The sequence below is a fragment of the Anser cygnoides genome, chromosome 26 (assembly GCF_040182565.1).
Source record: "Anser cygnoides isolate HZ-2024a breed goose chromosome 26, Taihu_goose_T2T_genome, whole genome shotgun sequence".
Lineage (NCBI taxonomy): Eukaryota > Metazoa > Chordata > Aves > Anseriformes > Anatidae > Anser > Anser cygnoides.
The window spans coordinates 1,608,679-1,633,373 of record NC_089898.1 but is presented as its reverse complement, the minus strand read 5'-3'; the positions used below and the strand labels follow the sequence as shown (position 1 = coordinate 1,633,373).

General features: G+C 43.8%; 1 long non-coding RNA gene across 6 annotated transcripts; it reads left to right on the top strand.

Moving 5' to 3' along the window:
- The first annotated feature begins 831 nt into the window (after positions 1–831).
- On the top strand, positions 832–7,008 carry LOC106044407 (uncharacterized). Of its 6 annotated transcripts, none has more exons than XR_001212254.3 (4): positions 1,097–1,119; positions 3,156–3,234; positions 4,858–5,054; positions 5,554–7,008. It is a non-coding gene; the product is annotated as an uncharacterized lncRNA (long non-coding RNA). The 6 variants fall into 6 exon arrangements; XR_007157995.2 differs by lacking the exon at positions 1,097–1,119 and adding an exon at positions 1,403–1,586; XR_007157994.2 differs by lacking the exon at positions 1,097–1,119 and adding an exon at positions 1,670–2,052.
- Positions 7,009–24,695: the final 17,687 nt, after the last annotated feature.

The following is a 24,695-nucleotide window of genomic DNA, read 5'->3' as shown; positions in this document are numbered from 1 at the left end:
GATGTGCTCTGCGAGGCAGGGTGTTTATTCCGATCCATCCCAAAGATTCATTTGTGACACCTCTTTAAAGTTATTGTTTCATTGCGTTTTCCATCTTCCTGCTTTCCCCACCACATGGCTTTGAACTGGGTGCTTATTTGCTAATTACCCCTTTTCTTGGCTTGCCACGTAGGTCTCATTGTTATTGTTATTAATGCTTTTACAGTAGTTTACGAGAGAAATCTCCTCCCGCCTCCCCTCGCAAAAACAAACACACATTTTATCAACAGAGCTAACACGATTGCAGCTCTGCTGCTATGTTTTATTTATTTCCGTATAGGTTTGATTCCATTGCAGTTTCTCATTTTTGCCTGATGTATTATTCATGATTTATACAATATTGGAGCTTGTGTAGGACACCCTCATTTTATTAGCTGTGCAATAATTTTCTGAGGTATATAAAAGCGAGACACAGTAGGCTCTTCCTCTTCCCCATTTCCTTGTGTGTGCTGTTTGCAGGGAAGCAATAGCTATAATACGTGGTTAAAACAATTACCGCTTCTGCTTTCAACACCTCAGTGACTGAGATAGAATATAGCAGCAGGTAAAACGCTCCTTCCTTTCAGTACTTTATGATGCGATAGCTATTACTATCAACATCATTGCTGGTCTAGAAGTGGGTAGACGCCTTTGCTACGACTGGAATGATGTGGTGTCTGATTTGGTTCGTGCACAAGGCCCTTTTGGTTCAAGCTAACAGGTCAGAGTAAAGCACTGCAATTACATCAATTGCATGGGCGTGGGAAAAAAAAAAAAGGGGTGAGTTTAAGGAGTTAAATTTTCCTGAGTGCTTTAAGACCAAATTTTCCTGAGTGCTTTAAGACCAAATGCTGAAACACAGACACAGAAAGTGAAATACCTGTAAGTGACTCCAAGCCTGTTTGGAAAACATTTCCTGCCTGATTTGCTCAGACACATGGGCACCTGAAGTCAAGAGGGGAAGAGGAACCAGTAGGTTCATTTGTAACTGCAGAAAGCTGTTCCCTATTGACAACAATTAAACCAGGCTGTCTTGGAGCTCTATTTAAGGCCTTTATGTGGGCAGCAGCTTTGGGTATGGCTCTCCTTCACCTGGGGAAGGTAAGGTACTGTGCTGAGGGGTGAGGGTATGGGCCTATTGCTCTGCTCCAGGGATCCCTCCCCCTGCCACGCAGCTGGCCCTAGATAATTCCTCACGGAGCTCACTGCCATGCCATGGTTAGTACCGCTGTTCTGTATTCTGCTGTCGTTTTGTGCTTTCTTGCATCACTGAGATTCAATATACCCTTCCTACTGTGTTATTTTTAATTTCTTTGGAATGTAGAAGAGTAAAATGTGCTCTAAATTTTTAATTCCTTTTTATAATTGCTTAATATCTGATTTTTCCTGTCTTCCATGTCCCTGGGAAAGTCTGAGTAGGCTTTGCTGCGCTGCCGTACTCTTTAGCCCCACGTTTTGCTGAGCAAAGCAGTGACCTAGCTGTGCTCCTGTGGCCGCTTGGGCAGGGGGAGCGGGTGAACCGGCACAAGCACCTGCTTGTTGAGAGGAGAGCGGTGGTGGGTAGCCAGGTACACAGGCTGACTTCAGGGGATTTCTGTCATTTTCAGTTATTTGGACTTTTAATAAGATGTTTTTGGTGGTGTCAATACCTGCTGCTTTATGACTAACATGCAGCTGTTCTCTCTGATCCTATGTTAGAGCAGGCTTAATGTTCTGCTTTAAAAATTGATATTTTTTCAATATGTATCACGCTTCTGTAATATGCGAGTTGTTACAGCCTCTGCATTCTTGTGTGAACACATCAGAGCTAATTTCTTCTCTATCCTTCCCACTTCCAGTTCTTTCCAGTCCCAGGAATACGTCAGGGAAAGCCAAGGCATCACCCTAAATGGGTGCCTTTTGAGCTTTTCTGTGTGATGACCCTTTTCCTTACACTGGGGGAGGATCCTCTTCCAGCAGACAGTAGCTGCCACCGTGTCAACTCTCCCAGCCGAGTTCTAGATCCCAGAACAATTTCTCCTGCTCCCATTACTGGTGAATATATTAGACCTAAATGGTTCTGTCATCACGTTCCCCAGATGATAACATTTTCCCACCTTACAGTCAGTATAAAACTTTATGATATTATTGACTTGAGCACATCTCAGCCAGGCCTTGGAGTTATTGATTTAATGACTCTCTTCTTCTCCTTCCCCTCTTTATTCTGTTCCACTGTTAATTCTCACTTTATTAGAACTGCTGGTGCTCCAAGCCTTTTATTGCATTAGTATGAACTTATTTCTGAGTATGAAACCATAAATTATCCACTGACCGTTCCCGTATTGAATGGGAAGGTAATAAATACACGGAAATTCAAAGAAGTTATGCTCAGATCTATTTGCCCTCTGTCTCCTGAGTCAACTCGTCTCCTTGAACAACTGTGCTAGACCGTGAAAAAGATATAAATGTCACCCAGCATCGTAGTGCCTGTTAGCAGTCGGTGGCGAGGCTCAGGAAGGGAACGTCTATGCAGCTGGAGTGGCAGAAAGGGCGTTATTTTAAAGCACCACCTTGGGGCAGATCGCTAGCGAGGCTGGCACTGATTTCATTCAGTTCCCCACAGACACAAACCGGTCCTGCTGGCCGAGGAGACTGGTTCCCTCCTTCTCGTGGGGAAGGTTGCTGGCAGCACAGGCTGGGTAAAATCCTCACCGCTGAAAAAAGGAGCAAGACAAAGAAACCCTCTGTAATTCCAGACAGAAAACATGCGGTAGGAGATTCTTTTGAGTTAGTCAAGCAGCTCACATGATATTTGGTATATGTGTGGTGTTTAGCATCGTCCCTGGGGGATAAACGTTTAAGAAATAATGGATGCCCAGTTACTACTGGTCATGCTCTGCTTGTACTCTCTTAGGTCTGGGGAACCGAGAGAGGGTCTGATGGGATTACGTTGGCTGTAAACAGGATGCATGGTCTCACAGAATACATTTTTTTTTCTGTATGACGTTGAGGGTCACAGTCATCAATTTAGTATACTTTCTGTCGTGCACTCTGCCATTAAGATAAATTAGTTTGTGTGTGTGTCTGAAGAGTTGGAGGTCAGGAGTTACACTGAAGGATTTGTTTTCTTCATTACATGTGTGTGGAATACGTGCTAGATCCAAGCCACGGCCACCCCTATGCTAACAACTTTTTGGAGCAGAGCGAAGCGGGGCTGCTAGGGAGCTGGACACAAAGGTATGAGACGAAGATGGTTTGGAGAGGGTGTGAAGAGAGGTGATTTAAATAAAAATGTGTAGACTCACCTTGGTCAGTGTTATACCAGTGTAGCTCTGTAGATTTCGCTCCTGATTTATGGCAACACTGGAAGAAACTCGGTCCCTGCAACGTCTTCTGCTTCTCTCTGCATCATTCAGTATCCAGATTTTTTAACGTAAAGGAGAATGGTAGACAGTGGGTCACATCAAAAGCGTGCATGTAAATAGCACAGAGAGAAGGCTCATAGTACAACGCGTTCAGTAGAAAGCATACCGAGTGCAAACATGCGCACGATGAACTATATTATGATAGCATAAATGCGTGTCATATATAGTGGAGAAAGTATCTGAGCATGAAGGAGACTGGAGGACACAAGAACGAGGAAGGTGAAGGAAATGCTCTTGACCAGTGGTCTTTACCAATCCCAGATTTAAGTAGTGTCAGCAGTGATTAACTCAGTAACGGCTGCAACCCCTGCAGCTCCCAAAGCTCACCAGGCACTCAATCCAATGCGGTAACGTTAAATCAAGTCTCAGGCCAATCATAAAATAACCGCTAGTGGTTAACACCAAGGGCCTCGCTGGTGGGGAACCCGGGACCTCCTCTGAAATTCGAACTTTTGGGTTGTGTTTAAGCAATCTTCTGAACCTCTGGTGAAGCACACAGGGCTGTGATCGGACAGACTGCAGGAATTCAAGTTGTGAAAGAAGTGCCGCATGCTGCGATACCATCCTGCTGGTGACCTGTGAATCCACGCGTAGCGCTTAATTCTCCTGCCTTTGCGGAGGAGTTTGTGCTGAGAACTTGGTGGGGTTTGAGCTGTTTACTCAGGCTGTTTAGAGTGTGTGATTGCTCACCTAAGTCACATGCTTTTGCATTTCCACTGTGTGCTTGGCTGGCTGAAATTTTAATGAATAACAGATTACAAACTGCAAATAATGAAAAGTGAATACTCCTGTCTGCACTAACATCCTATTTCTCCTGTGTAAATACATATATTATGGAGTCCCATATCCCAGCATTTGTCCAAATGACAGCTTGTTCACGGAAACTGAATTATCTCTGCAGCGCAGAGGAAGCTCTGTGTTTGCTAACACCGAGTTTCTTGTGTAGAACTTTGTCGTGAGTTTTCTTAAAGTAGGCAAATACTTCCTGGGGGGAAAAAAAAAAAGAAAGGGTAAAGCCACAGGTTGTTTTCCACTTCTTAATGTTGTGCTATGTGGGTCTGCCCCTGCTGATGCAGGAGCTCAGAACTGCAGCTGGAGGAGGTTGCAGTGGCTCCGTGCCCTCACCTCTCTGCGATCCTCTTCTTTTTTTTTGCCTTGCCTTGAGTACGTCTGTGCTGCCTAAAAACGCAGGAGGTGGCACCTGTGGTTTGCCATCAAGCTTTCAGTCCCATGCTTTTTGTTCAGTGGGGTTGTACTCACTTAAACCCACGTAAGAGAAAAGCTGTAGGAATAATGGACGGAATACTAAAAGTGCTGCCTGTCCAGAACTGATCCTCCCACAAAAAAAGTCATTTGTTTCACTGACCATAACACTGATGTAAATGGTGAATGTATAAGCGTGGTAATGTATGCATAAGTATTTCTTTTTCATTAGAATTTTGCTAAGTGTCCATCCGTGGCAAAAACCCAGAAGGTCAGGCGTGAACGTTTCCGAAGGGGAAGTGGAGCGAGCTGCGGGTGTGTTCGTTACTGTGCATGGGACTGGCACAGATGGGAGCCTAATGCAAGCTGATCCGTGGTATTGAACCGCCACCCCTGTGCTCCGCGTGTGCACAGCCGCTGCCTCCTTGGGTAAGGCTATTACAGGAGAAAGAGCAGAAATTCCAAAGGTTGCAGGGAATAATAATTTAGAGACAGTGGAAGGAAATGATTCAGAGGACCTCCTAAAGCTCACTCATTAGCTGAGGTCACTCCTCCCTCCCCTCGCGCCCTCGGTTTCCTGCAATAAGGCAGGTGTGGTGGGGGAGCTTTGCTCTGAGACAATTGAGTGAAAACAACTTCCACTCTAGTGAGTATTTAAGCTCAGCGTGAATAAGATGAAGTCACAAATATCAGAGCAGAGAAGTAGAAAGAATTGTAGAGTAAAATGGGCTGTGTATTAAGTAGATTGCAGCATGAGAGGGGACTGGGTCAGTAATTGCCTACTGGTCCCACTCTGACTAATTCTTTTGCTCGGACACACTATGAGGCACATCACTTTTTGACCGTGTTCTTAACTTCGGCCCTGCGGCGGCACGGAGAAGCACTAAAGCATTAAAACAGATTTATTTATACCCTCGTGTAAATCCAGTGTAAACATCAGCGAAGGAGATGGCCCCGTTCCTCTGTCAGCTTGAACAGCAGCAGGATGTAAAGCAGCTCTTCTGCCTTAGCACTCACACAGCCTGGAAATGAAAGGACAGACCCCACCGTAACGGTTACGTCAATCCAGTGATGTGAAACGTAACCATGAGAGCACACCGACGTGATGGCTTCTGTGATTCTCACCCTTCTGAGCCGTGCTGTTGGCTGCATCCATCCTCTGCGGGGACGGGAGGCAGGCCGGAGCTCAGGGCGAGCGCTGCTGGATGGACCGGCAGCACACGTGAGCTTTGTCGAGCATGAACAGAAACATGAATTTGTGCTCGGACACCACGTGAACTCGCTGTCTTCCCATCCAGAAAGGTGTGTAGGCCCGATTATTTGAAGTGGGAACACAGCACACCTGGTGGAGCCCAGGCCCCGAGCCGCAGTTAGCTGAGCAGCTACGCTTGGTCTGCATCTGCCTTTTACCAGGCAGTCTGGGGAGCGGTTGTCTCAGCTTTAAGGGAGTTCCTCGTTAATAACCATCATGATTTTGTAGGCATGTGTATTTTTAGCCTGTTTCTGTGATTCATGGTATTATTTTTTGAAAAAAACATAGTGCGACCAGCTTAAATTTGATCTGTGGCAGGTTTATAGATTGGTAGGATGTAGATTTTCTTTCTTTAGCAGGGAAGACTCGGTCAGATTTGTCTGTATCAGCATCAGTGCTTTATATGAAAATGCAAATGCCTAAAATAAAACAAGGAGCGCAATTTATGTGCAGATGACTGAGGGAATAGAAATCTCTCTGACCTCCTGCAGCATCATCTGGAATCTCCACCGGTTTGCAAACAGGCTGTTTATATTATTAATGTCTTGAATAATGAATCACTGTACATGTAAATGAGCTATTGGTATAACACTTCTGAATAAGTCTGTTTCAGGCACATTTCGATGATTGTTTGGCCATTAACTTTAGTAAATTTAAGAATGTGAAAGGAAAAGAGAAAAGGATATATAATTTCCTTATTATTTAGCTTTGTTTTAAATGAAACTCTTGGAAAGATGTATATCATTTTAATTTTTGTTCCAGAGGCTTTTATGTAAATTAATAGCATTGGAGAATTGGCAAGAACACTCAATTCAATTTGGAACAGCCATGATTATAAGCTTTACATTAATATAACAACAATTTAACAGTGGCTGATAGATGGGACACAACCATGTAATTATCAAAAGTGAGCCACTTTCTTGATCTCTAATTAGTTCTATAAGCAAATATAGTTTTGCTGGAACTAATTGCTGTATTATAGCTGGCAGTGAGGTGAGTGCTGAACTGGAGTTCAGGTACCGAGCATGGAGTGTTGCACATCCAAAGATTTTTCTATTTTCTGATTTAATCAGATGTATAATTCAATTATACATGTTGGGCAAAAGGAAGCATTTGTGCGTGTAGGAATAACCTTCTCCTTTCTGCAGTCTCCTCTGCTTTATTAATAGCCAGCAACGACCCAGTCTGTGGTTTGTTTCTGTCTGGGAACAGAGGTCTAAGGAACCACCGTTACAGTGAGAACTGTGAGCAGGTAGTGTTCTACACCTGCTTAGCAGAGACAAAGGAAATTATGACCTGGACGGGGAGCAATAATTTTTTTTCCTCTCCTCTGCATTCCCTTGGTCATCACACAGCTTCCACTTGTTCGTGGCATCTCCTTTGCTTGGTAGGTCTTTAGCCACGGAGCTCAGTTTGCTTTTAAACATCCATTTTCATCATGACTCATTATTTAATGAAGCTAAAAATGGAAGTCAGAGCACTTGTTTCAATTATTCATGGAAAGGCAGAATAATAATTCTATTTTTAATAGTGCTGTAGTGACACATCTCTTGCACATGTCTAAGTGTGGTTTTCTGTGACAAGGCCTCAAAACCACAGCAAATGGGACCTGTGCTCGTGCGCTGGAGAACTCTGATTTTGCAAGGTCTGTTTATGTTTTGTCACTGCACCATAAATTGTATTTTTCAGCTTTTATTGCCTGTATCCTCTTCGGAAATACTTTCTCTCATTAGAGTAAACCAATTACCAAGTGCCAGTGCTTTGTTCCAGCTCAATCTGAGCAATTGTCCTAGTACTAATTGCTTAAGGGCAACTACCACGATCTATCAAGATCATAGCTTGGCAATGCTAATGCATTTAGTGGGGAGATTATTGAATTTATTAAACATTTGGCCCAATGCAGCTTCTAACAAATGCATTTTGTGAATATGACAGTCCTGGCGAGTGAATTACAGACTCGTTACTTGGGCCTCTTGAATAGAAACCATGATTCTTGTCAAGGCCATTAGCTCCTTTGCAAAACAAGGGCTGTCGTTTCATTAAGTAGCTCTGCACATATCGCAGGCTCCAGCATGCAGCCCAGTCACTCTCTGTCTCTATCATAATTCCTCACAGAACCTGAGCTCTTTCTGTCCACAGGGCCTCCTGTATGGGAGGTGGGAGCTAGTTTTGCAGGACAGGCGCTTCTGCCAGGTGCAGAACCAGTTCTCAGGTCAGCAAACAGATGGACTGAGCAGCATGATTATTTATTCCTTTTCTATGGAGGCAATACCAACGATGGGATGGAGGTCCGCAGGGGGTGTATCGTTTTCCTCTGCTTCTGTATTTGTGGGAAGGGGCTGCTCCTGTTTATGCCCAGCTCCATGAGCTGCACATCAAGAGGGGATGTTCTCTGGTGGAACTGAAAGAAAAATAAGTGCCCCTCAGTTTTGTGTTGCGCTCTGCAATGTCAGAGTAGAGGAACTTTGTTTTTCTTTGTGCTGAGGAGAATGAACTGAACAGAGCTGGGAGTTTGTATCTTTGTTTATTTGGTGCTGTTTGTGCAGTGGGGACCATGTAATTACGAGTGCATGAAAGGAATCTAAACAATGCGAATAGGGAAGCTTTGAACATGAAAATGAAGTGCAACTCTTAGATCTGATTGCTCTGCTCTATTGTAATCCCATCTTTAATTTCACTCACGTTAGTGATTCCGAAAAGAAACATTGAATTTCCGTCCTTGCTGTTTCCATTTTCCTTGGTACAAAGCTTTACCATCACTCCTAAACAGTGCAGTGTGGCGTCCACCCTGGTGACGAAGCCACCTGAGGACTGGAAGCTGTGGGGTGAGCGGGGGGGCTGATCTTCCTCGCACCGAAAGCAGGGGCAAAACTTGAGCTGACTTCTTCAGCAAGCAGTCGTGCCCTAAGAAAAGAAACAGATTTCAATTCCAAACTTCCAAACGCTTGTTTTATAAACCGCAGGAAAAAAACCACTCCAGGAATTATGAATAATGCCCCCTCCCAGCATCTTTGTCACACATCTTAGAGGTTGGTAGCGCAGCCTTTGTTGTCGGCAGGGTGTCGGGCTGCTGCTGCTGAGCTATCGCTTCTCCAAACAACCCCTTCCCCTTCCTTGCCGGTATTTCTTTTCAAAGGATGGGATTATGAAGCAGAACAGCGGATCGAAAGGTTTTTCAAGGCCCCCTGCAACTTCAGAAATACTGGGTCTGGCCGGTGTCCCCCCCCCCGCCTGCTCCGCTCGCAGCCCTGGGATGTGCGGTGGGGGCGGCCCGGGGCCTTTTGCTGGTCCATCTGCTGGGCCTGCAAAGCCCCGGCTCCGTGTACAGGCCTCGCAGGTCTCCTCTGAGCCAGGATTACAAGTAGCAGATGGTCTGAAGCGCTCATTGATCTTGAACGTCACAGAAGATGTACGTAGCCTCCCTGTGCCTCCCGAGGGTTACAGGTGGCCGGCTCCGGGCTTTTGGCAATCGTCAGCGTGGGCAAGAGGAGGCAGGGCCGCTCCGGCATCTCCTCAAATGGGAATATTCCGTACAGGGGAAAAAGTGCCCTTAATCCAAGCTAGTGATTTTGCTTTTTGTGAAAAAATAAAACTGTTATTCTTGGAGAAAAGTCACACGGCTTGCGCTGCTCAGAAACAGCCAGATCACAGCTATCTCAGCTACACGGGAAAAAGTGCAAGCTCCTCTCTGCCGAGGTGACCACTCATTGCAGTAGGAAGAGTCACCAAAGAGTGCTCTATTCTGAGGGAAAGGATTGTTCCCTTTTCGACTGTTACTGTGATATAAGGTGGCCATGCTCACCTCTCAGCTGGCTGGGAAAGAACGTCCCCGGGATAGGTGCACGTTAGCACACGTGCAGCCTCTTCTGCTGAAACCCACTTGGCACCGAGTGAGCGCAGAGGGCAGAAGCGCTGGTGTTCGGCTCTTCTGCGGAGATTCGGAGTTGACCTTGGCTGCCGAGCTGTCTGCCACCTCTCCTGGAGCAGCAGAGGCTCCCTGGAAGCTCGGCAGCTCCTCCCGGCTTCAATTTCTGCCGAGGGAAGCTGTGAGTACCTCCGTGCCCGATCTGATAAACGGCAGGCAGCTCTGAGCTGCTTCTGTCGCTGGGCTGCAGCACTGGGAAACACAGCACCGAATTTTCAACTATCCCTAATATTATTCCACAATAATTCCACTATAGATATAGATTACACACACGTGTATATATATTTATGTGTTTGTTAAACCTCTATCTGAGAATTGCAGATACCCAGCTTCCCATTTACCTGGCCTTCCCCTTTAGGGCACTTGATTAATAGATTTGGAAGTGGCCAAGCAATGCCCTGACATTAATCATATTCGTCTGTCTCCATATTACCTGAATCATTAGAGCTACAGATGTTTTCAAGTTCATTCAGCTGCATTGTAATGCTCAGCCCAAACAGAAAAGTCACTCCTCCTCACTAGTAGTCGAAGAAATAAATTGGAAATTTGTACTTTTTCTATTGCACCGTGATATTTTCCTGGTTTCCGAAGCTGTTATTCTGATTAGATTCGTTTCTTCCCCAGCTGAAGTAAGAAGGGAGCTGGGTAGATGGAACTGCCTGGAGTGGTAGAGGTTAGCATGTATCAGAGTAGATTTCTAAGTGCCTCTTGCCCAAAAGCCAAGAAGAAAATGAAAGGATAAGACGTAAGGGATCGTTCATTCTAAGCCAGACCTGGGCTTCAACTGAACCAGTCTCCAGTCTGTGCTACTTGCTAGTACCAGGTACTTCACAGGCAGGTATGGAAGTTTATAATAAGGACCAAGAGGATGCTGTGAGCCCAAGAGACAGCTTCCTGTGTCTAAGTAGTGAGTCATTTGTGCTGTGCAAAAGACCGATATATAGCTGTTAACACATTTCTTAGTTTTATTGTTAGTTTTTCCTGCTGTAACTCTTAGTTCTGGTCACTAAAATAAAAGTTCAAGTGGCAGATCTGTTTGGGGGGCTACTGTGATATCTTGTAGCAGTTCCGGAAAGGAGCTGTAAGGTTTGTACAGAAAGTATTCCCTTTCCCCCATTAAAAATGTTCTTGCCTTTCAGTATCCTTGAACCCCCCAGTTCCCGTGTTCTGAGAAAGTCTGAATAGCAGCGCTTTTTCTGCCTTCTCAGTAACCTTTCCTTTGTCGGTGGGCACACCTAGCCCCCAAGCGTCAGGAGCAGCTGAAGAGCCTTGCGCGAAGGTGAACTTGCAGAGGACTCATTTGATTTGTTTGCTTTGTGTAGGCTAGATAACTCTCACACGAACAGGTGGTAGATTTTCTGTCTATTGTAGCTGCGTTTGCAGCTGGAGGCTGCTTTCAAGAAACCTGAGCTCAGAGTGGCTTAGAACCTGCAGCCCCAGCATTTTGAGAGACATGCTGAGGGTTATTTAAGCAGCCTGTGATTTTCACTGGATACTTGTAGCTGACCAAAGCAGCTCAATTTGTAATTAATCAGGAATTCCCTTCTGTTTTCTCTGCATCATCAGCTGTAGCATCTGTTTATGGTTTGCAGGGGGTACTTTATTTCCGAAACCATGCACTGTTTTATGCAAAAAATAATTGCTGCACATTATGACTGTTGAAAAGTCAAAGATGAAATCTGGTTTTAGGAGATAACAAAATGTAGCATTTAAAAAATTATGATTGTTATCTTACCTGAATGTTAAAACATCACCTAGACTCATAAGAAGCATATTTTTCTCCTATCTGTGAATCTCTTACCTGTAGATAACCAAGCGATACAGATAATAGTGTGGGTCATGAAGTGAACAATAGGAGAATAATAATCTGGGCAAGACTGCAAGGGAAAGATATCCTAACTGGAGGAGTGAAATTAGGCGTGTTGGAAGATGTCCAGCAGGTGTGGAGCACTGCCAGAGGCCAGCTAGAGAACTTGACGGATCAGCCATCTGATTCAGCGTGGCAAATCTCACCGTACGTTTCCTGCAAAGAGGAAATATATAGGAAATATATACCACCAGCAGTCAGCTCCTCATACACCGTGCTTCGCTTTTGTTTGCCTAATGGGGCTGTTTGCAAAGCAGAGGGGAGGAATCTGGTTCTGTGTTCAACGCAAACAGAAAAATGCCTAAGATGGTTAGAAATTGTCGTTGCGTAGGGATCTGTTGCCATTGAAATTAAGAGCTGAAATGAATGCTTCAAAAGGAGCTGCTGAACCTGCACAGCCCAGGTAAACTTGGTTGTAATCGCTGTGGACCTTGGCGCTTGTTTGCTTGCTATGCCCAGGTACTATCAGCTCCCAGAAGTAGCTAACCTGTGGTCTGAGTGATGAAAGTATGGAAAAATCCAGAGTAGTGTTAGAAAACAAGCAAGAATTGGGACATGTATTTGTCTTGAAGCAAGGAAAAATGTCTGGTCAATCTTATTGTTTCAGTTAATTGATTTGGGTAACTTTCAGCCAAGCTTGATGTACAACAGCCACTGGGTTGTTTGAAAAGTATGCATGTAGCTGTGCTAATCCAGTTTCTTCTTGGGAAAGTGCAAATGAAATAAAAATGCCCCCATCGAACCCCACTCATTTGTGAAATATGTTCTGTTTGTTACCTGCTGTCTAGTGAATCCCAACTGGCACTACTAACACGACAGTTTTGAGTTTGTAAGCATAGGGAAAGAGTAGGAACAAGTGCTTGCCACAGCTTAATTTAACATGGAAAATGTGAAGTAGTTTTCCAGTTTGATTGTAATAGACCATAATAAGCCGACACAATTATGAACCTTTCATTATTATAAAAATTAGCCGTGCTTAAACTTTGTTCTTATTTTAAGGATTTGCCTTTTTATTTTAAAGTGCTTGTCCTTTTACCCAGGTGAACGCAATTTATTTCTTCTTGACCTTCACATAACAATGAATGCTGTTATTTTTTGCTCTATTAGTCCTCTTATCTTTCTGCCTGTGAACTGTTGTTCAACCCATCTTGACTACTGGTGCAAACTGTGCTCTGAAGTTCAAATATTAAAAAAAAAAATTAAAAAGAGCAGATCCTCAGTTGGCATCTGAATTTGCCTAGCCGATATACAACTCAGCCGTAGTCCATCCCATTAAATCATTAGAGCTAGAACTTCTGTGCTAGGGAAGGTCCTAGCAGCTAGCTCCTCTCCTGTTTTGTGGCATTTCTGCAAATAATAATTGGCACCTAACAGATTTCATCTGAGCATTTCAAAGTACGTTGCACAAATTATGGAAGCAATATGAGCTAAATGAGTTACATTATGATAATTTTTACCAGATTCGCTTATGAACAGAGCAAGCGAATCTCAGAGTAACAGTCCCCTCAAGGTTGTACTTTGTCAACAGGAGAAACAAAAATAGAAGCACGAGCTATCTTCCTTCATGTTCTCTGTTCTCTCAATTCACTTAGAATTTTTCTCTTGTAATTTTTCTTAGAAAGCTACTCAAGTGAGATTGCAGAAGCAGTTCTTGCGAGCAGTCTGTCTGATTATCAGTCTTATACATAGAGAATTCTCTCAGGTTCCACGTTCACTTTGCTTTCCAATAAAGACCTTTATTTATTGCTGTGTGAGTAGTAACCTCACTACAGGCTCCCACCAATGGTTTTCTGGGGCTTAGTTAGAGTCAAGAAATCCCCAGTGATCCTCAACCACGGATACTTCCCTTCTGTAATGAGGAAGAAAATGCCACTCATTGAGACTCGCACTCTTCAGGGCGTTAAATGTAACTTCCACAGACCAGTCCTGCAGTTGGCTTTTACCTCTTAGAGCGATCAAGTTAGCATCTGCTTAGGTCCCATTTACTTACCCAGGTCCATTTCCTATTGGGGTAGACAGATTGTTTTCTGCACACAGTCACGGCTGGAAACAACTAGCAGGAATTCTACTCTTTGGCTTATCTCTTGCTGCAGATCATAAAGGATTAATTAAAATTGTATAAAGCTGAAAGTGTGCCCAAGGTAAACATCAAACTACATGAAATTGTACTGAGAAGCGTTCAGAGTGCTGTTTTCTATGGCTCAGGGCTGGAAGCATCTTTGTACTGCACTTCGAATTTAATGTACAAACTAGCAGAATCTAAGGCATAAGAACATTTTGTTTGTTATTTTTAAACAGTTTCAGAATTTTACTTGGAGTCTCTATTGTCTCAGCAAAGCTGTACGCTCTCCCAGTCCTAGAGACAAGACCACAGGGACACGTGCACGCATGTGTACTCTTTAAGATAACGTCAGCTTTTCTTTCTTCCTGACTCATTTGCACCTTTCAGAATGATTTTTTTTTCCTGCACACCTACACGCGGAGCTTGTCTTGCAGCTTGAGCACTTCAGGTACCACGGTGTCTTTTAAATGTCGTTGGCGCTCTAAATTAGATATTGGGGTGGAAGGTGTGATGTGGCAGGCCTTTGTGCTGTGGGAATAATTAGATCCACTGCAGGCGCATGGAAAGGAAAGCTGCAGCAAGCTTCCCACCCTCCAGGTACACCCAGCTGCTTTAGAGCTGAGGTAGCCTGAGTCACAGGGCTTGTGTGCTGCGCTCACAGCAGTGTTTGTGCCCTTCCCTCCACCCGATTTCTTCTATACTGAATCTCTCTAGCAGCAATGCCTCCACGCTTACTTGATGGAATCTACCTGATGGCCTGCATGACTGTCTCCCTATGACAGCTGAAGCACTTTACGACCATACACAGGCTAGGGGTAAAGAAGGTTCAATAATTATTTCTATTATTAGTGGCGGCACAGCCGTTCAATCAAAATTGACTCTGCTCAGGCACCTACAAAATGCAAGTCTGCTGTGTGCTAAGGGGATCCATGCAGGAGCTGTTTCTGAGCAAAACTCTTCCTGCAGGGCTCGACCAGAATTTCCATTTACTCTGTGCAGAATTTTTAAACAGCACAAACTTCAGTACTGGCTATATCTGTTCAGACCCCTTGGGTTTTTGATATTCTAGGGTTATTTGTGTAACTTCATAGTTGGACAAGTTAATTTTTATCTGAGTCTGCCATAATGCAATCTGTTCTGTCAAGAATATGCGCAAGCTAGAGCTAATTGTGGACCATTAATATAGTCAGAAAAAGACAGATGAATAAGGGGCTGATTGCTGTTCTCACCACGTGCAAATCAAATGACCTCTATGGGATTTGTCTGGGCCTACATCTTTTGTGCTAGAAGCAGAATCCAGCCATAAGAGTCCAGGATTTATAGTCCTGATAAGTTGTTCTCTTACTCAGTGTACTGTGTGCGAGTGCTAGCAGCTTTTCTGTACAAAATAACTAGATTTGCCCTTTGCTTTTCTAATTCCAAAATAGCCTCAGGCAGCAGTTCACCTTCTGGAAGAATAGCTTACAGAAACCTTTAGAAGTATATAGATACATAGATAGATTTTTACATTACAGCACAATGAAAGAGAAAGTGATGCAGGGGCTCCTCCAGGGCAAGACAGATATTTTGGCAAAGTTGTATGGGTACCCCTACTGCAGGGGAAGACAAATAGGTCTGTCTTGCCACTCGAAACTGTGACCCTTTTTTAATGCGGTGGTGTGTAAGCTGGCTTCTTACGGATGCACTGGGTGCCAGTGGAACGGATGAACGGACTTCGAGGATTGTGTGGGGACTGGCAGAATTTGCAGTGGTCCGATGGGACGGGAAGAGCAGGGGCTGCTGGAGGCGGGTAACTGCAAGACGCGTCTCCTGAATGCTCGCACCGTGTATAGCGCTGAACACGACTACAAGGCTGGTTAAATTAGCACCAGCATAGCTGATTTTCAGACACAGTTATCTAAATAACTTAAAAGCAGAAGAACAAACAAACAAAAGAAAAACCAGCCCAAACCCACTTCTGCTTTCTTTGAATGCTAAATTGTCACTAAGGACCATCCTCTTCAAAAACAGCAGCGTGCTAATGATCGTTCCTGATTGGAAACTCTGAGAGCTAAAGCACTGTTTGCTAAAAGACAGCCATAATAAGCTTGAAAGTAAAGATTTCTGTTGAAATATTGACTTTGCTGTTCCAGCATGGATTGCACAGACACTTCCTATTGCATGTGCTGGCAAACGTCTCTCTGCGGCTACGGTACAGTAATGTCTGTGAATAAATAGCCAGTGTTTGGGTGGGAGTGCAGAGCTCAGCTAGGAGGCCAGGCCTTAAACAACACCTTTGTTGTTCACAGGTAGGATTAGGGAATTGGATTCCAGAGAGCAGAGGTTATATAAAAACAAAACAAAACAAAAAATAACAACAACAACAAAACAACAAACAAGGGGCCTGATTCTCCTCTTACAGGCTCTTGTTTGAAACTCCGTTGACCTCCTCAGAGCTGCCCCAATTCAGCATGTGAGAAAAGGCCCTCGGGACTACTAGGTCCCAAGAAAGACAAATTTAATTACCCTAGCTTAGCAATCTTATTATTTAGATTCTGCTGGCAAAGATGAAATACCCTTCCAAAAAAAAAAAAAGAGCAAAAATGTTATTTATATTAGGTGACTATTTTTTGTGACTCTAAGATCAGAAATTTCACTTCAACTTTAATACTCTAGTGTGGTGAAGCTCAAAACAAAACTTGCTTTAGCCTTTAAAATCAAATTTCCAGATGGATGATTATTCACAGACCTCCTGTTAGCTTTCTATACACATCTATACGTAAATAGAAATACTTGGATCTTTCTGTATTTTACCATCATTTGGAATAATGTGGAGGAAGGAGCACCACATAATTTAGAAAGAAGTGTTTGGAGGTTTGTATGTTCCTTGGTGTGTGTTTGTTTTTTTTTTTTTTTTTTTTTTTCAAGGAAGGGGCAGCAGTTTTTGCTTGCAGCAAAGAGAATCAGTTTTCTATTATTGCTATGACCTTTCTATCATCTTTGCACCTACGTGAAGGCATATATGTGGTCTTTTCCAGGTAAGCTCCAGTGGCAGTACTCTGCTTTCCCTTTAGAGTCTGACTTGGAGACACTGGGAAGGGGTGGGAACGTTAACAGTTACAAATAGCAGGAGTATGCAAAACCCAGGTGAAGAATGAGTGAAGCAGATGGGGGAATTTAAAATTCTATGCAGCACAAAGACCTTGGAAAACTGAAGAAAAATCAAAAATGCAAGTTGACTTTTAAAATGCATCTTCAGTCAGGGAAAATAGGATGCAATTAAGTTCTTCCAACAAGGCTTCAGTACCTCTAATGATAAGCTTTAAAAGACCGGCTTAATGAAATGTCACAAGGACACCAGCTGGAACAATTCCCTGTATCGAGTCTGCTAAGCGGAGCTTCACCTGATGGAGGAAAAATTACAGGGGGGGGATATGATAAGTGAGCGTTAGCATCTTTATCCCCGCTGTAAGTCCATTGAAATCAATGGTGTTATACTACAGATACATTTAGCTGGAGAATTTTACACAGAAACAGCCACAAAAGCAAATCCTTTGAATGAAAAGTAGCCAGGCCTCTCATATGAAATTAGAATTTTCCATAAGATTGAACTGGAGAATATCTGTCAAGGTTTTGTAGGCAGTGGGTACCTGTACTGTTACTTCCTTCCAGGGGTGGCAAATAGAGTGTTCTTCTTTTAAAAGGGGTGTTTTATGAAGCTTTCTGGTGTAAGCACTCTATTCTTTTGTATTTGTGTACTATATTCTCTTTTTTTTTTTTTAAAGCAAAAGATAATTTTGTTTCAAAGGCAGGACTGTAACTCAGGATATTTGGATTCTTCTTCAAGCTGTGCTACAAAATACTTGTGGACTCAGGGCCAGTAACATCTTTCTTTTTCTTCTCAGCTGTTTTGGTGGTGGAATTATTACGAAACTTCATTATCATTGCAGCAAGGAAGTGTCATGGCTGGGCATTAGGAAGCACTTTGTATCGTTAAGACTGGTAAAGCGCTGGAGTAGATTGGCTGCAGAGGTTGTGTAATTTTAATCATTGCAATTCTTCAAGAACAGGGCAATACTCAATTGGCAATTACACAGGTACCATTGATCCTGCCTTCAGGCACAGGGTTGGCCGAGATGATATTTCAAGGCCCTTCCATGCCTGTTTCTGTATGACTCTGATCTAAAGATGCTGTTGTGATGAACATGGGTGTCTTGGAAAGGAGATTTTAAAAGGCCACTTACTACATGCTGTGTGCTCGAATTCCTTGTGAGCTTTTTGAAAGTGTGTTCCTCCACTGATAGATTCTGTCAATAGCCCCTGCTGCTGTCTCTCTCTCTCCCTCCAAAAAAGGCTCTGACAATCCTGAGTGGGGACAAAAACATGTCTTGTAGCTTCAGCTGGAAAATTAAATGTACACTACATGGTCATTCTGCACATAAACTGCATCATGTTTTAATCCTACCCTGAAATCAAATTCCTTAAGCGCAACTCCCTCAGGGTGGGAAACTAACTCTGAATACATTTCTTTTGACGACCATGTCAACCTGCTTTAAAAAAAATAAATCTATATTTAGAATGTATAATACAAGAATCTCATCTTCTAAACAAGAAAGTAGGACACATTCTCAGTCAGGATGAAAAGAAAATGAAAAAAAGAAAAAAAATGAATAAGAAAGTTCTGAGAGTGCTAGTAAGGTAAACGCATTGTCAAACTGGCAGCTGTTTCTAACCAGATTCATGTAAATACAAATACAAACATACTTTGCTGCACAAATCACATAAATGCAGATACACAGCACAAAACGGAATGACAAAAGAAAAAAAAGGAAAATGATGAATATTTCTTACGTTCTGCCTTGGCTTCTGGTGCAGAGTGTAGGTAGTATTCTGGCTTGACTCAGTAATTGTTCTTATACCACCTTGATGCTGAGGAAAAGCTTTGAAACCTAAGCAGCAAGGTTATTAAGCTTCTATGAGCAATCATAACCAAATTTTCAGCGCCCAGAATTCTTACCTTCAGTGAGGCTTTAAAGCATAGTAAACAGCCTCTCTTCTGGGTGGGTGCTGGAATCTGCTGTTCAGACCCAGGAAGCAGGTTTGAGTGCAGGAGACATTTGATATGACAAAACTTGATAAAACCACTCTAAAAGAATGGTTAAAGAAGATCTTCACCTTTCTTGGATAATTCAAAAGAAATCACAAATGATAAGAACACTTTACTGATGGTGATATATACCTATAGGGTATTCGTACGGACTGCTTATCAGAAAATGATTCTTAAGATGTTTTATATTACCACCTCTTTTCACTTGTGTTAGCTTAAAGGCATGTTACAAACTTCAGCAAGAATAATAATAAAGAAAACGCACAGGTTAAAGCGAGAGAGAGACTGTGGGTAATGAGGCTCAAACTTCTTGTTCTAAAACATTATTTCCCATAATTGGATATGATAACATTTTTTTGTGTTCATTAGGAGCCACTGAAATCACCAGCGTTATTAATTTTGTAGAAGTGGTAGCAAAGCCACAGTGTGTCAGATCTGATATATACGTGTGAAAGGATGGGTTCAGCGAGTTATTGATCCGGTTTCAAAGGATCGGCCCGGCCCTGTTGGTGCACGTGGAAGAATGCATCCCCGGCCCTGTCAGCTCGCCCATCTGCTGCCAGCGGAGGAGCCACAGCTGCCTTTCCTGACGTGAAGGTTTGGCTCTTGGCACTTAGGACTGCCTCAGCTTTTGCTGGGGATACAGCAGCGGCTTCGCTGTCCATGTCTGCCACTGCGGTCTCCGGGCAGCCCTCATTTCCTACGCCCTTTTCGTTCCCAGCGGGCACCTCAGCCCACAGAACCTGCAGGGGTCCCTGGGCATCAGCGCGGTAGCTCAAGCAACGCAGTTTCACTGTCACCAGCACTTTGTCGGGTGCTTGTCACTTCATTTCCTCTTTGCCTCTCTCCGCTCTCTCTCTGGGAGCCGTCCCCGCGAGCATTTCAAGCAAGCAGCATATTCACATGTCAACAGGGAGCGTTTACAGGCCTTAAGTATTCCGTGGGCCCTCGGCTGTCTACAAGCCCACGAGCGAGGCGATGAAGTGTGCGCCTGCTTTCAGCCCAGGCGGCTGAGGAGGACCGGGCCTAACAGCAGCGCCGCTGCTCACCGCCCGAGTGTAAGGCGACCGGACAGCGCGGCCCAGGGCCTGTCCCCGCACAGTTTGTCAGGAGTGCATTCTGATTGTGACAGGGCCGGTGAGAGGAGGCAGGAGAAGTTGATCGCTGCGTATTTAAATATGTTTCCGGGGCCGCTGACTGCTGCTGCTTGGAAATGTGGAAGCCAGGACAGGCACGTCATGAGGAGAGTCGGGCCTGGCAAGGTCTGCTCCTCTGGCAGCCCCAGCTTCTGGGTGCTGGCAGCATCCTCGGGTCTTGGATGGTTCTCAGGCAGTTCTGCTTCAAGCACAGTTCCCATCAAAACGTAGTCTTGAGGTTTTCTTCTGACTTAGGGTACCGTTCCTGTTCCTCGCTTTAACCCTCTTGAAGAGCAAACTGCCCCATCTCCAATGCTAGCCAAAAAGAAATGATGTCTCTCCCTTCTTCGTTGCTTTCCCTGGGTGTCATTGGGCAGGGCGTCATGGCCACGCTGGAGGTCACTGTGGGTTTGTCTTATATGCAGAATTGTCTTATATACAAAATAAGTCTTCATGGCTGTGTCTAGATACTAGGTGTTTTCTCTAAGTAACATGCACAAACCGTATATTGTATTAAAAAAAATAAAATAACAAGCCCTGTTTTTTCATTAATGAGCAGAGATGAAATTCAGCCCAGTACACAGGGCCAGCACAACCTGAATGCTATTTGGATAATTTGACTGAAACTTATTTGGCATTTAGTCATCCAGATACTGATTCTGGAACACAAGGAAATTTTGGCATGTCCTCACCACAGCTTATCTCCAGCTGGCCCTACCGGCTCTCAGCACTGCTTGAGTAATTTCTAAATCAGCATGTCCTTTAATTTCTTTACCATTTGCCATGCATGGTGGATTTTGCCATGAATAAATCAAGACCTTAGATCTTTGTATGCCGAAGTGGAATATGATGATGGATTCCTTGATGGCAAAAGGATTAAAAAAAAAATTACATATTTTAGTACACATTCACATCAATGGCCAGATTTGTTGGAGCGTTATGCTCCCAGTCAATAGTACCCTTGTAGCTTGTTTGTTTAATTGATTGCAATGCTATGTCAACTGTCCCACGCAGAAGCCTCAAATATTTGCAAACTGAAATTCACATAATGTTTGGCATGACTTGATCCTCATTGCAAGACAGCTGCAGCTGCTGCAGTTTACACAACAGAGACTGGAGGACAGGAATCCAAATACACTAAATTAATTAGGGTTATGTCCATAAACTTTATTTAGTTCTGTCAGGTTTGTGTTGAATTGCGTTCCCTGCTTGCCCTCAAACGTGTTGATTAAACAGTGCTGCAGTTCTTGATTTCTCATTTGCAGTGTTAAAGACCATCAGATGATTACGGTGCCCCGCTAGGCAAATACTTGTTTGTCTGAAGATGCCACCTCCCCTCCAGTCTTGCCCCTCTATAGAGACTGATCCCATGGGAGTTACCCCATACAAACCAATGTTAAAAGGCTAAGATTATTTTTGGGAAAACAACACAAAACAGAATGGTTTTGTGTTGTCCACAAAAGGTGGTGAATGAGTGAATGTGGCTTTCTGCCGCTCAGTGGCGTTCCTTTGCTAACACCGCCCACCCCACCTTGTCTCCGCAGGGCTGGCTTAGGCCATTCCTTGGAAAATGGACCCTAAGGGCTCATAAGGAAATCGTGCTGTGGACTCAGAAGGGTACATTGCTCTCTACAAGCATAGTGTGCAATAATATGCCTTCATGACACCCTAACAGTGCCAGCTTATTAATTGTTATTACTTTGATTAACCGTGTTCCCCCATCATTTAAACCAAGGGAGGGATAATTCATAAACATCTGTGGTGAAGTCTTCTGAAAAGAAACTGCCTCCATTACTGATTTATTTTCCTTTGTATTTTCTCAGAGATGTCCATGTAGGTATTTATCCAATAGATCTCAATCTAATTAAACAGTTCATCAGCTGAAAAAATCAGCATTTGAATAATCCTGCTGCCTTTAGTGGGACTAATGTGAGGCTTAAAGTTATTTCAGAAAAGCAATTTGTCACTGCTTTTAAATATCTTTTCATGCCGGGCCCTTTTAATTGCCCTGTCTGTCTGAAAGCAGCCTCGTTTCTTGGATTCATAACAGATGACCAGAAGCTGCTCTTAGCCTGGCAGGCATCAGCACCAGCTCCTGAAACCCTTCCCAGTTGGTACAAATCATCCACAAATAAGAATTTGGCCCTAAGAGTTATACAATTAATCAAAGGCTTTGTGTGTTGCAGTTTATGTTCTGTGGGGTTTTCTGCACATCTTCAACGCTGAGAAGGAATCTCTGGATTTACTGCAGGGGGCTTTGGCTTGTCCCATTTTGATACAAACAGGAACTTTTCTTATTGCCATCATTTAAGTTTCACCTTTCTTATTCATACTCATGGCCAGCCACTACTGCTTTTCTTCTTCTTTTTCTTTTCCTTCTCCTTGCTGGTTTCACCAGCCTCTTTGTTCATTAAATACTAAAGAAGAGCCCCTCATTTAATACTCAAAACCAAACCTGGCTGGACAAATCTACCACAGTAGCAGACTTAGCAGCCTGGTGTAGAGTTCAGAAAACTACTGGCTTTTGAAATTTTCCCAAGTTTGGTAGAGCCAAGGTAGCAGCTATGTCACTTGTCTCTGTCCATCTGAATTTTACACAAAGCATTAGATACCTCCCAGGATAGCCACTTCCACTTCCTTTATTCTTTCCTTTTTTTTTTCCTCCCATTCCATTTTTTTTTGGTGGCAGCTAAAAAGCCATCCTGAAGTCTGAGCCAATTTATCAGTTTCAAAAGGAAGGATAATAAACCTGTCATTTGTGGCCTAAGCATAGGGCTTGCTGCTGATACTCTGATATTAAAGCTGATTTATAGAAGACCTGTCTTTCAGTAGTTCACACCGTCTTAAGAACCTGAGTTATTCTTGGGGGGAGGAATTGTAGGGACCCAAAGCAAGCGTTGAGCTGACAGAAGTATTGAGTTCTGACTGAAGGAGAGCATTCCCTAAATAACTCACCTGTGAAGATCTTTGTGCAGTTCTTTATTTCATTTTATCCTCCTCAGAAGAGGTAGAAGAATGTCAGAATAAAAAGCTAGGAAGGGGTCTGTTGTTTATGTGTTTTGACCTTCTCAAAAAATTTCTGAACCAGCTCTGGAAAGGATTTACTGAAAGCAGCCCAGATCTTGTGATTCTCTGGAGAGATGCTTTTGGGTTGCTCAGTTCCAATTACTCCGTGTAACCTAGAGCTATTGCTTCTTTCTGACCCAAAAGTGAATCCCTCGAGAGCTGAAACTTTGCAGTCTTGGATAGCGTGTCTCAGTGCAGGATCTTGCAGCCGGTAACTTTGTTAGATCCTGTCCCCACTAATTAGAAGTTGGCTCATTGACTGATGGAAAAGATTTTAAGATGCAAAGCTGTTTTGCTGCAGGTGGAAAGCTGTTCCTTAAGCTCTTACAAACTTTATTTCTCTCTGTGTGATTTCCATCTAAAACACCAGCTCCGCAGCTGGTGCGGAGCACTGCAGCTATGCTGGCTTGGTGGATTTATGCCATCATTTCTCTGAGGGTGTCAGGCCTGCACAGCGAGACATCATTGCTTCAGCGTGCGTTATTACACCGTCAGATTTATACAACAGCAGGAATTCGGTCTAAAATATGACCGGAGCTCTACGTTGCAATTCCAACATTTGTTTATATTGATATGGCAACTTAAAAGCCCAGATTGAGGGGATGTTAAATCTAAGAGTCTGGTTCTAGAAGGCCAATAGTTTGTGAGCAGACCCTTAAAATCAGGCTTCCTGTTTAAGGGGGGTCATGTTGCCTCGGCTTGCTTCACGCTGCGCCACCGCTCGGGGCGCCGCGCGCCTCTCGTTGCGCCTCCACCATCAGGGAGGATTTTGGCCCAGCACGGGGAAACGAGCGAGGTGTGAACATGCAATAGCAGCACGCCCCAGCTACCCTGTGAAGGGTCAGGGCAGAATCACAGGCACCTTTCTATCATCCGAATCTGACTGTTTTGGTTTCGTGCATATTTTAAAGGTCATCCAAAAGCATGTGTGAATAAAACTGGTAAGCGGAGGGCCAGGAACTTCACCTAAGACAATAGGACCCAGGGGTTAAAATAAGGACTGTGGTCCCAGCTCACAGCTATGCTAGTCAGAGGCTAAGTGAAATGCAAGGAATCAGGCAAAGCTAGGGGTAAAGCACCCTTGTGCAGTATCACAAGCTAAGGCTGTGGGGTAATGGAGAGGTGATGGTGTAATGGCAGGGTAGCTTCAGGCGTGGTGTAAATTACGCCCAGGGTATGAAAGCCACAAGCATGGTGTTTTATCCCAAGACGTGTCCAGGTCACAGAACAGAACCAAGAAGGCAAAAAGAAAGGCTGGCACGGTCTCTGCTCCACTGTGATGATATTAAAAATTAGGCAGGAAGAATTCCACACAAGTCCCTTAAGTTGTTTCCAGTGATGTGATTTGCACAGCACATCCATCATCAGATTATGTGCTATTTTCCATGATGTAACTTTACAACAGTTTAACAGGCCAGATATGCTTCACTGGGATAAACTACAGCAGGAAATTGCTCTGAAACGTAACTTTTTCATTATTTCCCAGGTTTGTGCTTTCACACTGTGCAGAAATATGCTTTCCAATCTCACAAGTCGCACTCAGCACTGGCATATTTGCATGTTTGGTGGAGTAGCCTCCCCCCCATCTCTCCCCAGCTTTTCTGCAACATGCCCTGCTTTCAGTTATTAATGAGTTCTCAGTGTTCCTACACACTCTCCTGCTGAGAGACTCGCAT